Below are 16,168 nucleotides of genomic sequence, written 5' to 3'. Positions count from 1 at the left end.
CCACCTGCAGTGTTTCTCATCTAAATCTTTCTTTAAAATAGAAAGGCCTACACTACTCTGATCACATAATGAGGCTTAAATATTATTTTGAGTAACCAAAAGACCCCATTTCTATAGAAACATAAAAGAAAGGCTTCTTGACATTAAGAATATGCTTAGGAATCTCAGTTTGAATTTTGCGTACATTTGGTTTTAAGCCTCTGAAAGCAGAAGATGTCATGGTAGAATGGAATGTTTACTTGACAAGTCCCGTCTTATACAAACAATAGATAATATAAAAACAGAAAAGCAAAAAGATCAGACTTAAAACCAAGGTGAGGATCCTTTGGACCACAGAAATAACACAAATGCAAAGCTGTATGCTGAGCTGAAGTTGTACACCTACTAAATTTCAAGTATGGTAGCAGCAGTGGAGTTTAGGAGCTATGCTCCTGGGGTGGGAGGGGGCTGTAAACGGTAATTAAAGTGTTCAAATGAGATTGAGGGTGGGGTGAAGGAGGTGTGAGAAGGGAAACCAGAGCTTGGCTTACTGCTTAAAGCCAGGAGGTGAAACTAGCTAGTCTTCCCTATAAATATAGCTTAAAACAAAACAAGCACAAATATTTTGCTAGCCACCATGGCCAATAATTGAATTGGGCCAGTTATTGGTTTGGTGGATACATCTGTAAGATCCCTAGTATTGCTGAAGAACAGAAGCACAGAAACTGCAAGAGAAGACTTGGGTGAGGAAGGGGATAGAGGTTAAAGTTACATGGGTAGGAGGCAGCAGTCACTCACAAACACACACACACACACACACACACACACACACACACGAAGGGGTGCACATAGAAGGAAAAGAAAAAAGTTAAAACACAGCAAAAACATAGCAATAAAGCAATAAGAACTCCCACTCACAATAAGTTGTAAAATCAAAATTACAAAGCACATTAAGAAATACAGTGCAATTAAAGGTAGCTAACAAAATAAATATTCAGCATAGTAATTAAGCTAAAGGAATTAATTTGATGGAGCCATCTGACAAAAACTTTCATATTCACATAATGAGACTCTTCAATATTCACTAAGATAAATGAAGAAATAACACCTATTGAAAGTGAATAGAAGTTATTTTTTAAAAGATACTAAACAAAAATAGATGGTTACGGAAAAAAACAAAGATTCTGGAAAGTGGGAGATAATTGATTTTTTAAAATATTAATGGCATACAAACCCTAGACTAAAAATGGTTGAAGAAAGAAGTAGAAAATTGGAAAAAAAGAACTGAGGACTTTACCCAGAATTAATCATATAGAGACAAAGAGGGTTTTTTTTTTTAAGAGTTTTGTTTTGTCTTTCTACTTAAAATATCAGATACAAGAAATGAAGAACAGATTGACAAGAGTCAATTTACATCTACTAAGTGCTGCAGAAAGTGGAAAAAAAATGAGAAAAGAAAAGATGAAGTATTACTTGAAGAAATAATGAGTTTTCCAGAACCGAAGAAATGAGTAAATAGACCTGAGTACTGTGGGCATTCAGTAGCATAAATATGGATAAATCTAGGCCAAGAGTCATCTTAACAAAACTGTAGAACACTGAAGAAGTGAGGAGGGAAAAAAAAGAAATTTAAAGATAACAGGAAGAGAGAAAAAAAGAGAAGACCGTGACGATTATACTGACATACTGATAACTGACTCATCAGCAGTAATAATAAATGCCAGAAAGGAATGAATGAATATTTTGAAAGTAGTGAGGGAAAATTACTGTCAATTTAGCAGGTTTTACACAACTAAGCTATTTTTCAGGAAAGAAGGCAAAAGTGAAGCATTTTTTTTTACATATTAAAACAAAGGGAATTTACCACTCATATGCCTTCACTAATAGATTTATTAAAGGACGTATTTCAGGAAAATAACAAATTAACATAAAAGGAAGTCATGGAATTAAGGAACAAGGATGAAGCCAGAAATTGACATATGTTAATAAATGAATTAATGACTATCTGTGAAAGTAATATTTTATGTGCACACATTCAAAATAAAACAAGTCAAAAACTGCCAAAATAACAATGTGTGTCCATTTGGGGTGGGGATAGGAATGCAGAGTGGCTGGTTAAAGCAGTCTAAGATCAGTGGTGTTCTTAAACGAGCTCAGAAAAGCAACTTTTTAGAAATTTTGCAAACCAGTTATCAAACACAGCCATTATTTAAATATTCAAGTATATCAATTTAGAACTAAATAAATTATATTAGAAGCAAAAGTAATAAATACCCCAAACCTATTACTTTCCAGTTATTTTGCTTCATTTAGCTATTTCCTATGTTCTTGAAGTTAATCTCTGTTTATGGTATCTGGAATACTTAGGATGATATCCTGTTGAGCATTACTTCCCAACTTTACATTCACTGACATCACATTTATAGCTTGGAATCAGTCATGGTAGGAATATTTACACCAGGGAAATCAGTAAATGCTACAAATCAGAACTTTTTCCTTCTCTAGGAAGCTGGTAGCTAAACATTTACCAGCACGACAGTGGCTGAGGTTGATATATTTTTTAAGAGAAAGCTAGAAATACTAAATAATTTTATACTTTTTAATGTTACACGTATTTTAAAACTTAAGGACAACTGCTGAAGGAATGGATGAATTAACTAATGAATGGGTGAAAGAAAGAGAGAAAGGAAAGAAAGGAAGAAAGGAAAGGAAAGAAAAAGAAAGAGAGAGAGAGAAGAAGAAGAAGGGAAAAAAGGAAAGGAAAGAAAAGGAAAGGAAGAGAGAGAGAGAAAAGAAAAGGTAGGAAAAAATACAAAGAAATAAGGGTAGAATAACTATTGAGAATTTGACCAACACAAAAGGTAATAAAGGAAGGGAAACAGAAAACACAAAGAGAAATCTAAAATCCAATCATAGAAATAAACCAAAATATTACAGGATTCATAATAAATGAAAAATGGAAACAGAGAATATCACAGCAGACTGAAAAAAAAAAACAATAGCACTGCGTTGCTTACTAGGTATATCTAAACCCAATATAACTAACCCAAACAGAATGATTAAAAATAAAATAATTGAAAAATATCAGAAAAATACAAGTTAACACAGAAGGAAGTCACAGGAATTAAGGAATGATAGTGACACTAGAAATCAAAATAAAGCTGATATATCTATACTTTTTGGAATCATAAAGCATACATAGCAACACATCAACATTTGATCAAGCTGATTGTTATCTTGTTTTATTGCTCTCTATAATTTTCTATATGGTAGTATTATTTCCTGATACAAATACTTTTCAAAAGAAAGCACATTTGATCAAGGAAGCCAGCTGTTTTACGATAAATTTCCAGCTATGCCATTGATTTTGCAACCTCTATAGCCTTCAAGTAGCACCTCTAGAAAATGACAATTTTGGATTTTCAGTGGTTGATGCACCTGCTGCATCAGGATAATTGTCACATGTTAAAAATGTTTCCTGGATGATACTCTTCAGGTGAGGCCTAGATTGGAACTGGACATGGCTGTCTGTTTTTAAAAGCTCACCTGTTACCACCAAGAAAGATACCTGGATTTGGAGACCACTGACTGATTAGCTCTCGTTTCAAAAGAAACTTTGGCTGTGATTTTTCATAATCCTGGAAACAAACTATTAATAATCTTTACTCTTCCTTTTACAGGGAAAAGATCTAAAAAGTAAACCAAATTACAGGCTAAAATTCTTGGGATTTACATGTATTCTCAATAAAAGCAGAGCAAAATAATTATTTGTTGTAAATAATACTTTAAAAGCTTTCACATTTAGTGGCAGAAGTGTTTAATCCAAAGTTGATGAGAGTTCAGAACCCTCTCAACTGTGTGCAATTGTGTGTGTCTGTATGCATTTTCAGGTGGACAAGGTCATTTGCTTTAATCTAGATGATTATGCAAGTTTGTAATTCTAAATAGATTAGGAACAACTGACTTAAGAAAATGAACAAAAGAAACTAAAAATTCTAGAAAGAACCTCTCCCAAACCTTGTAGCATTACAATATTGTGTTACACGACATGAAAAGAGGTTGCTCTGTATGTAGGACTGAGGTCAGCGCTCACTCAATAATTGGCAGCAACAGGATCGAGGAGAGGTAATTTATAACGAAATGCCCTGAGACCTCTGAAGTGGTGTGAATGGAAGAGGGGGTCCTTATGATGCGGCCTTTAAGCAAGCATTGTGTAGAAAAGGACTGTAGACTAGAAGACTATTGTAGGAGGCTGAAAACTAGGTTCCAGACTTGTCTTGCCCCATAATGAGAAGTGTCCTTAGGCAAGGTACTTGGCCTCTCTTCATCAGTCAAATGAGAGGATCATGGTAGGTGACGTAAAGATTCCTTCTTGTTCTAGATTCCATAATTCTACCAGAAGCAGTGCTCTCCCCTCCAAAACAGAAGATAAGCCAACATCTCACCCCGAATACAAATCTAAACAAAATCCAGAAAATCCAATGATGGGTTTGAGATGGAAAAATCAGTTTTAGAAGAAAAAAAGGATGAACTTTGCTAATCCAATAATCCATACATTAATTCCATGAAAAACTAGCACAATACACTAGATTCCCCTGAGTTCATAATTGAGTTTCAGCAAGCAGATAAAGGCCATTAGAATGACTGAAAGCAAAGGCTGTTATTCTGTATTCAAGGTGTTCTCATTTCTCTTGAAAGTTCAAAATCAACAAATTAGATAAGCTTGGGCAGACTGCAACTCACTGGCAGTCAGCCCAAACCACCATTTGTCCCAGAAGTTCAAGAGTCAAGACATAATCATATGAAGTTGATGCCCACCAGATCCCTGGAGTTGTGACTCCATTAGTCTTTAGCTGACCCCAGCTATTAGTATTTACTATTTCCAAAGTCCATCTGTTTAATCCTATGGTTTCCAAATTGTGTGTTGAGGCACTGTGGAATACTACAGTAAATTCACAGAGCCCATGGATATTTTACATTTCTAAGGGTAGCACACAGCCACATTTCTCAAATATCCCATGAACTAATAGCAAGGTGATTCTTGGTTTCAACATTAGGTCTTGCTATATTCCTTTCAATAGTATGGTACCTCTGCGAAAGTAGGCTTGATGATAAAAACCAAGTAACACAAAAAATTATTTGCGAAATAAGAAATGGAGGAAGCATTATCCAATCTGATTCTAGGGTTTTAGAAGTTGTGAGATGCTGAATTGTTATGCACATCCCATTAGTAAGTAATTGTGGCTATTTCAAAATAAAAATATAATTTTGCCTTTCAGCTTCTTTGTATTTTTTTTCCAAATGTTATGCTAATGAAATAAACACTAAGTTGTTTGGACCCTCCTATTTAATAAACAGAACAGTTAGATATTTCGTTTGGCCTGGGGTATTAAAAAAATCACAGAGACACCAAGATTCATGAGAATGTTTGGGGACCACTGATTTAGTCTTGAGAGTGGTCCAAAACAGGATAGAAAACAAGCCATACATTCTAGGTTGTAGGACATACATTTGTTCTTGTATTATATAATAGGAGGAGGAGAAGGAGGAGACAAGGAGGAGGGCAAGAAGGGATAAGAATAAGAGGAAGAAGGAGGAGGATGAGGAATAGCCGTACTGATAATAATTGTCATTAACTGAGCACTTACTAAGTGCCAGACTTTGTGCTAAGTACTTTATCTAACTTAATCTCTTTCAATCCCATGACTATTTATTTAGCTTGTATGCTATCATATGTATTGAAATCCTCTGCTTTGGTTAGTAAACAGCTTTTACTCCAGTCCCTCAAAGACTCTTCCTCTCCTCTGGCAGTCTTCACTCTTTCCCAGGTACTCCCTGGACTAGGTCAAAATACAGCAACCAATGCAGCCCAGAGGGACCTCCAGGACCCTGATGCAGCCCATGACTAGCACCCACTCTGACTGATCAGCACCTGAGTCTTCCAACTGTTACATATTCAGCATTCACTTGTGTTGATTCCTCACAGCAACACTGTGAGGAAGGCACTTTTATCCCCAGATGTAGTTGTCAATCTTGAATCCAGTTCTATGTGACTCCCAAGTCCATGTTCTTCACCAACATGTGTAGGTAAGTAGGTAATTAAGCTCAATTTATTTAGAATTGTCCCATGATTTCAATGTGTGCCTCACCCAATGGGCCTAGAGACCAGTGTCTGGAATCCCTCGGACCTGCAACTGATTCATGTTTTGATTTGAGGACAAATCTTAAACTTGAGGGGCTCTTTCCTCTGAAGTTTTTAATTGGCTGACATCAACTTTTTAACTTGTAAGCACACTATTATTCTATAGAATTTTAAAAATCCACCAAATTATTTATTCTGCAAGACCAAATGACAGTAGTTCAAATCCCATAGCCTCTTTCTTTTCAATAGTCAACAGAATCATATTAGCAGCAGGCTTTGTCTTCAGTGGCTGCTCCCATAATCTGTCATATATTTATTAAGTGTTGCTGGGGGAATGGCCCTTTCCTAACCCCGTGGCACCCACTGTCTCAGGATACGTTCAATGTTACCAGAAGGAACCTGGTAAATTTGTTTTCTTTTTTAACTTCTGATTTCACATAAGATTATAGCTTCTCCAGAAGACTTCATATCTATGGACAGTAAATCACATCTAGAATTAACTCTTATTGCAGAATGAGAACTGTATCCCCATCTCATTCAGATTGGTGGGAGAAAGAGTTGTCAGCCTCAATTTCTATCTTAAATAAAGAGAAGAGGAAATCCCCTCCTCAACCATGAAGTTCTTTGTCTTTTAACTATAGGATAAGGTTTCCTCCTTCTCTGATTCTATAATTTCATCAGAATGGCGCATGAGTGCTCTTGTTGAGTAATCCCATGAGATCATTGCTATTATTATTATTATATTTTGAGACGGAGTCTCACTCTATCACCAGGTTGGAGTACAGTGGTGTGATCTTGGCTCACTGTAACCTCTACCTCCTAGGTTCAAGCAATTCTCCTGCCTCAGCCTCCCAAGTAGCTGGGACTACAGGCACATGCCACCACACCTGGCTTTTTTTTTTTTTTTTTTTTTTTTTTTGTATGTTAGCGGAAACAGGGTTTCACCATGTTGGCCAGGATGGTCTCCATCTCCTGACCTCCTGATCCACCCGCCATGGCCTCCCAAAGTGCTGGGATTACAGACATGAGTCACTGCACGCAGTCATGAGATTATTAATGGACAAAAGCAGCCATCAGCTCTCATTCTCAGGGGAAGGTCTTCGCTATTGCATTTGTACTTGTTCCTACCTGTCCTGAAACCACCCTTCCACACTAATAACATGAATCAGGTTTATTCAGTAAAACTGAAGTGATTACAAAAATGATCACAGTATAACAGCATCCGGCTTGATTTTGTGTGAATAAGCTACTATCTGAAAATAAAATGCCCTTCACTTTTCCAGGCACTATTAAGTAAATTTCCTCTTTCAGTGCTCTAATCAGCAACCTAGAAAAACATATTCATCTCCTATGGGTAATGATTTGCTCCCACCGAATAGTTTAATTACTCCAGCTCACCAAAGGTTCAGGTCCACTGTAATTAGAATACCATAAACTTCAACTGGGTATAACAAGGACAGTCATTTTTGTCTTTACTCTGCCCTATTTTTACAAGTCTGGAAAGTAAGTTTTCAAAATTCTAAGAACCAGATATTCAGACACAAGAAAACTGCTTAATGTAATCAGAAACGCCTCCTTGGAGATAATTGGAAGGCAGTTTATTTGTTTGATATAAAATTTAGTGTCTAAAGCTAGGAATGAACTGATACCTTCATTTAGGTAAAGTACAACACAAGTACAAATTAAGATTAGAATAAAATAAACATTCAGATCATCAGTTTTAGAGCTAACAGGCACAAAGCTCCAGCTTCCTTGGTTTAAAGTTAAAATAAATTAAGGTTGGTGAAAATTCTCAACCAGTCACACAGCTAGTTAATGGCAACGCCAGATTAGAACCCAAGTCTCTCACATCTCAGTTTCTCATTGTTTCCCATACACTATATGGCTTTACTAATCATCTAAAAAAAAAGAGCTATGCTTTTTCTTTGTAATTTTACCCTTTGTATATTCCCTTTTAATATAAATGCAAACATCCAGTTTCACTCAAAACTAACTAAACATTTTCTATGTGCAAGATATAATGTAAGACACTAACAAGGGGCTATAAAGTTGACATAGATTTGTCTTCTGCCCTCAAGGAACATATAATCTAACAGGAATCTAATAGTATGATCTTATTTGGACAAAATAGATATCCAAGTTTATTCCACATAAGTATCTACATTTTTTAGCAAGTTTTTCAAACAGAAATTGATTCTTTTTAGGATTTGACAGCTTTCAGCAGTCTATAATAATTCCTGATATGTAACATTATTTTTGGACAGATCCTTGTGCTTAGACCTAAGCAGTGTTCTTTTCCCTTGCAAATTGAGAAGTCAATTTACAGGAGCCACACCTGAATGAATTCCTAATGACCTATTTTAACTATTGTGAATTTGCCTTAAGTAGTGTGATTAACCTCTCCTGGAGAAGTTCTTTGTCTAAATAGAGAGCAGTTAGTTTAAGGAGAAGCCCCTTTGGATACTGAAGTTCTCCCTGAGTCGGGAGGATAGAATGAAGAGGATGCATAGAAGTCACCTAGAGAAACTCTACAGAAATAGACCCCATCATTTTAATGGGCTCTGGAATAATTCTATATTCTACCTGCAATGGAACCCCTGCAAAGGGGTTTGTAGGTAGAGATGGGAAATTAAGAGCTCCCATTGATAATGAATACCTCCACCCATCTTTTTTGTTCTCATTTATAGATAGAAACCATATCACAAAGAAGACAGACAAAATCATCATAAGTCAAAGAAGGAATATGTGTGTTTTTAATTCCATTGTTAACTTATTTAAAATTCATTAGGAGTAGGAATCCCAATGTCTTACACAATCTATAATACAGTAAGTGTCCTATGTCTACTAGGAATCAAAGAGTAATAGAAGTAATTAAGGACAATGATATTTATGCTGACCCCTTCATAGGAGAATATTTAGATATTGAAGTTTAAGAAGGTGACTATCAAGACCATACACTGTCAGCAGTTCTTTCAAAATCACATGGACTGAGAGTATGAGGATGTTCAGGATGGAGCTCAGCCTTTTTACTTGTGACCTTTGGATGACATGTCAAGACATGATTGTGCCATTTGGGACTTTACTCTGCCCTATTTTTACAAGTCCAACAACTCTCAGACTCCATGTGTGGCCTGAAAACATCTGGCACAAAATTGCAACTCCTCTGGACCATATTGTCTAATGTTGGGTAGCACAGTGTCTCAAATTAGGCCAGGACCGACATCACAATGGCGCTTTATTTTCTGTGTAAACAACTCAGTGCAGCTGTTTTTCTTTTCCACCTAGATTTCTCATGTCAGGAAAGCCTCTGGAGAAGTGAGTCCCATCTTGCTCATACAAAGTAGAAGACTGGAGTCAGACATTCAATCATGTGGTGCACATTCATTGAGCACCTACAATTGGCAGGTGCAGTGCAGGGCACTGAGGAAGCAGAATAAAAGACCGATCCAGCTCTTCTGCCACTCACAGTAGTTTGCAATGATCCCACATGCAGGATTCCAGGACAGATCTTGTTCCAAATATTCGGTTCCATTGTCAGATGTGTCCTGACTTCTAATTCACAGAATAGCATCACTACATAATTCTTAAAGCACTGGTAAATTCGGAGCTGCTGAGATTTCAGCATGTGGCATATAGGACATAGAAACCTGAAGTAGGGAGGAATCCTGGTACCTTTAAAGATAAGGTGGCATGGAATTCAAAGGCCTGGGCAATAAAAGGCAACTATGAGTCATGCGATTTCAGATGACATTAACTAAACTCTTTTACCCCTGTTGGACTAAATAACTTAAGAAACAGATAATAGGCCCCTCTCATAGTACAACTCCAGGGATGCTGTTCATACCATAGTCTAAATCAATGACACTTCCAAAGTTGTGCCCTGCACAGCATGTATGGGTCCTTTGTGACAGCTCTGCACAAATGCAAATAATACATTATGAACTATCAGCCACCTTCGGACCAACACCCTTTCCTTGCTACATCTAATGTTCATTAAGCTTTTCTCACTATCCCAGCATCACTACCCGATATCACTCAGTATGATGTAGGATATAAGGATCCTTATTCATCTTGCCTTATATCATAGGACCAAGATGCTTTTAATGAGAAATCCCAGCACTATCGGAGCATTGCTATGTGCCAGACACTTTCCTAAGTGCTTCATTTTTATTAATCCTCAGAACAACCCCATAAGGTAATGACTTTAATATCTCCATTTTAAAAGAGGAGATGTGCCTAAGGTGACATAGCTAGTGAGCAAAGCCTGAACTCAAAACCAAGTCACCCTGATCCAAAGTCTGGCTTCAAAACCCCTACCCTATACTGCCTCCTGTTTCTTATCCATTCCGTGATTTGGTCATTAGTAAATATTAATTGTGTGTCTACTATGCACCAGGTACAGCTCTTCAGTGAATAAGGCCGAAGTCTCTGTCCTTCAAGATATTACATTAAACAGAAAAGCCAAAAAATAACCCAGAAAAATAAATACTTTTTAAAAGGATAATTTCAAATAGTGGTAAGCTCTGTGAACATAACAGAGATGATAAAATCCCAAGGGACTGGCACGGCATAAAGCCTATTCACAAAGGTGTTCAGCAAAGGACGATTGAGAGCTCAGTGAAAAGAAGGAGCCAGGCATGCACAAATCTGGGAGAAAATATTTCAAAAGCTCAAAGGTCATGGGGCAGGAACAACATTGGCGTGTTTGAGAAAAAGCAAGAAGGCCATGTGGTCAGAGCATGCGAGCAAAAGACAGGGTAGAAAAAGGTGAGGTAAGCAAGATAGTCAGGAACAGATAGTGAGGGTGTCTTAGGTCCTGGGAGAGTATTTGGATTTTTTTCTAAATACAATGGAAAGTTATTGGAAAGTTTTAAGCAGGAGACTTATATGATCTGACATTAAATATATCTGGTCTCTGTATGAAATGAGTTACATAGGTAGGCAAGCAGGGTAACAAGGAATCAATTAGGAGAAGGAGACTCTTGTAGCCAAAGTAAGAGAGAATGAGGATTTGATTCAGGACATAATGTGGAGGGGATAAGAAATAGGCCGACTCCAGTAGCCTAACTGTCAAAAGTTGGGGATGGATTGGATATGGAAGGTGAGGGTAAAAGAGGAAGTAATCTCCTGGGTTTTGCCCTGAGCAATTAGATGGAGATGGTACCTTTTGTTAAGTCACAGAAGAGTGAGGAAATCTCAGGTTTGGATAGATGTTTGGGAAAACAATAATTTTTGATCATATTGATTTTGAGATACCTTTCAGACATTCAAGTGGCAATGCTGAACAGATACCTGGAATTCAGAGGGACGCCAAGGGCTACAGATTTAAATTTCGGAGTTGTCAATGTAGAGATTTGGAAGTCATAAAAGTTGAGATTTAAATTTGGGTGATATTAATGCATTCAGAAACATAGGACTAGATGAATATCTTTAGGGCTATACCAAAGACAATGTTGAAATAGAGAAGACGATTAGGGATAAGGCCCTGGAGAGTGCCAAATTTGAGAAAAAGAGCCAAGGGACAGAAGAGATACAACCAGTGGACAGGAGAAAAACAGTTGTGATGCTCTTGATAGTCATTTTCTTACCTTTAAAATAGAAGAAAAAATCCCAGCCACAACTACCACCCTGGGAGAACTACAAGGTCACATGACACACTGTGGGGTCAAGAAAGGGAGTGTAACTTAAGAAAGGAGAACATATTTAGAGAATAACTTTTTAAAAAAATTAAGCTCATCTCTGCCATGTACTAAATTTATGAATTGAGGAAAGTCACTTTTCTTCTTATTTGCAGTTTGTAAGTCTATAAAATAACACTGTCCTCACAGCACTTTTTTTCTGTAAACCAAATGAAGTAAGATGTCCTAAGCACTTAGGTTGACTAGCTTATAGTAGGTACTTAAAACACAGTGCTCAGTGATGCCTTGTTGGCATCATGGTCTAGTATAAAGACCCTGAGCTTCAGCCTCAAATAGACTCTCAGCTCTGCCAATTCACTGGTATTGTGACCTTTGCAACATTATTGAATCTCCCTGCATCTATTTATTTACTTATCTATAAAATAGGGAAAATAATAACTACCGCTTGGTGGTATAGTGAGGATTCAAATGACAGATACAAAGTTCCTAGAAAACAGAAACCATATACAGAAATAATATATACCTTTTGTTGTATTTATAACCATTATTGCCTAAGCAGCGTAGCTAGAGCATGGAACAGTTCAGAGCTCAGGTACCAAATTCCTGTGTTTGGACTCTACATTCCGTGCTCTTCCCACCAGATCCTGTCACTCAATAGCACTCTCAAAGCAGCGTATTTCTCATCTTTAATGAAATGAATAATACTTTCTTTGAGTTCCAGTGTTCTATCTTCTCCCCTACCATAAGTCCACAATCACGAACATCTACGATCTCATGGTTTTACAATGCCTTGGTGTTCAAAATAGCTGCCCTGGGAGGAAACAAACAACCTCTTGGCTTCTCCACCAGGATTGTAAAGGTGAATAGCAAAATTCTTTTCTTTGAGATCCCTGAGTAGCTAGCTAGCAGGAATGAAGAGAAGACTGAATTCCGTATTTACCCATGATAGGTTTGTGCTTTCATATGCATCCAACATGTATTTTAGGTTTAAAAAAATAGGAGCCCTCAGATGCAAAATTATTTGCATATTTGTCCCATCTCTGTTTTGGCATTAAAAATTGGTGAGGAAAGAATGGGTACTAAGAATAAATATTATAATTACCTTTAGTAAAAATTATTTGAGATCCTCAGATGAAAGATGTTTATAGGCTAGGCTGTGATTCTTCCATGATTAGCTACATCCTATTCTAACAGTACTTAGTAAAGTGTGTGAATAACATTACTAACCATGGATATTGTATTTTATATTTACATTTTCAGAGTTTTATTGCTATGTGAATATTATTCAAATAGTTTTCTCTAGCCAAGTTCTGTGTGTTTACTTTGAATAACAGACCTTCACTTGAAACAAATACTATTAAAATGGCTCCCACACAAGGAAATAAAAAGAATTGAGATGAAGTTGACTGGTTATACACACATATAGTGAGCATGAAATGAAACATGAGGAAGAAATATGAAGCTTTTGAAGGAGATAAACTAGAGTTTGAGTGGTATATGTAATAAGGTGAGGAATCAGAAACAAATTCTCTATGAATTAAACCAGGCTACATTTATGTTCTTACTGGAGCCTAAATTTACCTGGTACGCACTATGAATGATTCCAAAAGATGTAATTTTCACCCTCAAGGTGTTCACAGGCTAGCCTACAAAGCTAATACACACACACACACACACACACACACACACACACACACACCCCTCACAAAGCAATGTAGGAAAATGGCACAAATAATATAGAAAATAAAAGTTAGCTTAATGTTACCTTTGTAATGGAGACCAGAAAGCAATCTACGTATATGAATGTCTACACAAATACTTGAATTGAGTGTGTGTGAGGACATTTGATGGATTTATTCTTTCAAACTAACATCCAGGTCTTTGGGAAGTTTTGCCACCTGTGTGAAGCATCCTGATCAATGTAAGGTCATTACTCTACCTACCAGCCTCTTTGTCCTGTTGTCCTGATGTGATGCACTAAGTAGTGGACAAGCTTTCAAGGATCCCTGCCGCTCAGACAAGCCAATTGAATAGGCCACAGCAGATTTCCTGCAGGAAATGCTGGAGTCTCTTTAGGTTCATGTATATATCACCAAGTAACCTAAGAGGAAGATGTTCCTTTGGAAATCCCAATATCCTAGAGGAACTATCAGAATTTTAGAATCAATAGTTCGACAGCCAATTAATGTGACTGCCAAGGCCTCCTGAAGGGGAGTGATGGGTCAATGCACCAAATTATCAGGAAGGTGAGGCAGCTGACAACACAGCTGAGATGGGAAAGGAAGGGCTCTGGTCTGTGCAAGAAAAGCCAGGTGAACCTGTGTTCTCCATACCACACTGACAACAGGACTGAGAATGACCAGTCTCTTTCCAGTCTTCAATGGAAAGTCTTGCACAGGTGCTGCCATCAATTTTGGAATGTTTCATATTAGAGCTCCTCCATAGAGAAAACATCAGTTTCCTGCACCATGGCCCTTGGAGATCAGCTATGTACCTCTTTATAATATTACTATCCCCTTTCTCTCCATCATAGTTTTGTGTAATCACCAATGTTCAGTCCTAGTCCCAACTCCTCTGTAAAACTCTCTCCTCCTCCTTCTTCTCTGGCTTCCAGTAACACTCCCTGTGCCACATTAAATTCTTATTTAGTATTCAATATTGCAATTTCAATGCTTCCTTGAATTTACCTTATTCCTTTATATAGAATGGTTTACTTTTCTAAAACATGTACTGTATTTCATACTTCCGTTTATTTCCTAGCATGATCCTTTGCATTTCATCTTTTAGATTTCTTTATGGCACCTGTTAACTGAACAATGAATAGTTATTGAATTGAAGCTGTCACATATTGAGTCTTTAATGAGTAATGCATATAGTCTTTCACATCAAAACCAGGACTGAGGGCAGCTGTGTCAAGCTTTTCAAGCAGCAGCAATCATGAAATAAGGCAACACTGAAACCATAGTGGAAGACATTGACAAACATCTTTGGGTGTCTTCTAAGTACCCAATAAAAGCTAGGCATGGGGGATAAAATGTACTATAACCTCTTTCCTCCAAAACACTAGGTTCTTGGAGGTACTATGATTTTGATTTCCAAAGTCAATATATGTGTGCCCTCATATAGTCTCTGAAATGTATTAAAATACATGATTACAAAACAGCCGTAAATACACACACTGAAACTACTCTGGACACTTCCACAAAACCAGAGCAATATCACCTGGCCACCCACACTGGTAAATTGCCTCAGATGATTCTGTACATGTGTAGACGTCTGCTCTACACCTGAGAGTTTACCATTTCAAAGGAACAAATGAAAACTGATAGGCACCAAAGATAGCCCCGTCTTTTCTGTTGGCCCTGTTCATTGACTGTTGATGTACTACAATGAAGACACATATTTGGCTTGTGAGCTTTAATTGTTAACTAAGACCAAAAAAAAGGTTTTTAATTCACAAAATTTTCCATTTTATTCATACGTCAGACAAAATTTGCCCATTTAGGAATTTTGTTCAAAAGAAATGTAGTTTTGTTGAACTTTTTATAACTTTAGAAAAATCTGAGTCAAGTTGTGGGTGCCCCTTGGAAAATTCTTGAGTAAATGCATCCCTTCATGACTAGGAATTTGCAAGAGATGCATACTTTCATTCAGAAACCACCCAACATCTGATGGTTTATTTGGATTTGTCTTTAACCAGGAAAAAAAAAATCTTCTTGGGCAACTTGATACATTTGGGTTAAAACTCAAAGAAACACTTGGGATGCAAATGCGTTCTGTTTTAGCCCAACTAAAGATTTAACAAACTCCTTGCAAATTGGTTCTGTGCTCATACTCTGGTATCTCCTGTATCTCTGTGATAAACTCAGCCCAATGAATCAAGTGCTACACACATATGAAATGGCATGTAAAAGATAACAGGGAGATATAACTACCTAAATAATTTTGTTTACAATTTAGTCCTACCATTTATAGAAAAATACGAAAGACACTATATTTCTAGGAAGAAACAGCTGAACAATAGATTAGCCATTCTTCCTCTGGTATAATTCATTGTCTATAAGCTAATACTTTTCTGGACCCGGGTAGGTGTATTCGTAGAAACCCATGATATGCCCTCATATACTAGCATGCTACTCAGGGAATTATTTCTTAATCTGAGTGGTTCGTAACATATAAAATCAAAATTAGAGCTAGGTGTCAAAGGGCAGAGCTAAGAGATTAAACTAAGTTCCTTTTGAAGGCAGACATGAGGAATTCCAGACTTTGTCCAACTCTGCTTTTCCTGGAAGGTGTGCAACCCATTTAAGACACCACATTTTTGTTCCTTTTGGTTTTATTCTGTAATTATTTATATATTGTGTCAGGTCCTCTGCTAGGTATAGGAGATATAATGATGAATAAGACA

The sequence above is a fragment of the Rhinopithecus bieti genome, unplaced genomic scaffold (genome assembly GCF_001698545.2).
Source record: "Rhinopithecus bieti isolate Rb0 unplaced genomic scaffold, ASM169854v2 scaffold_1467, whole genome shotgun sequence".
Lineage (NCBI taxonomy): Eukaryota > Metazoa > Chordata > Mammalia > Primates > Cercopithecidae > Rhinopithecus > Rhinopithecus bieti.
Note: the sequence above shows the minus strand (reverse complement) of the source record.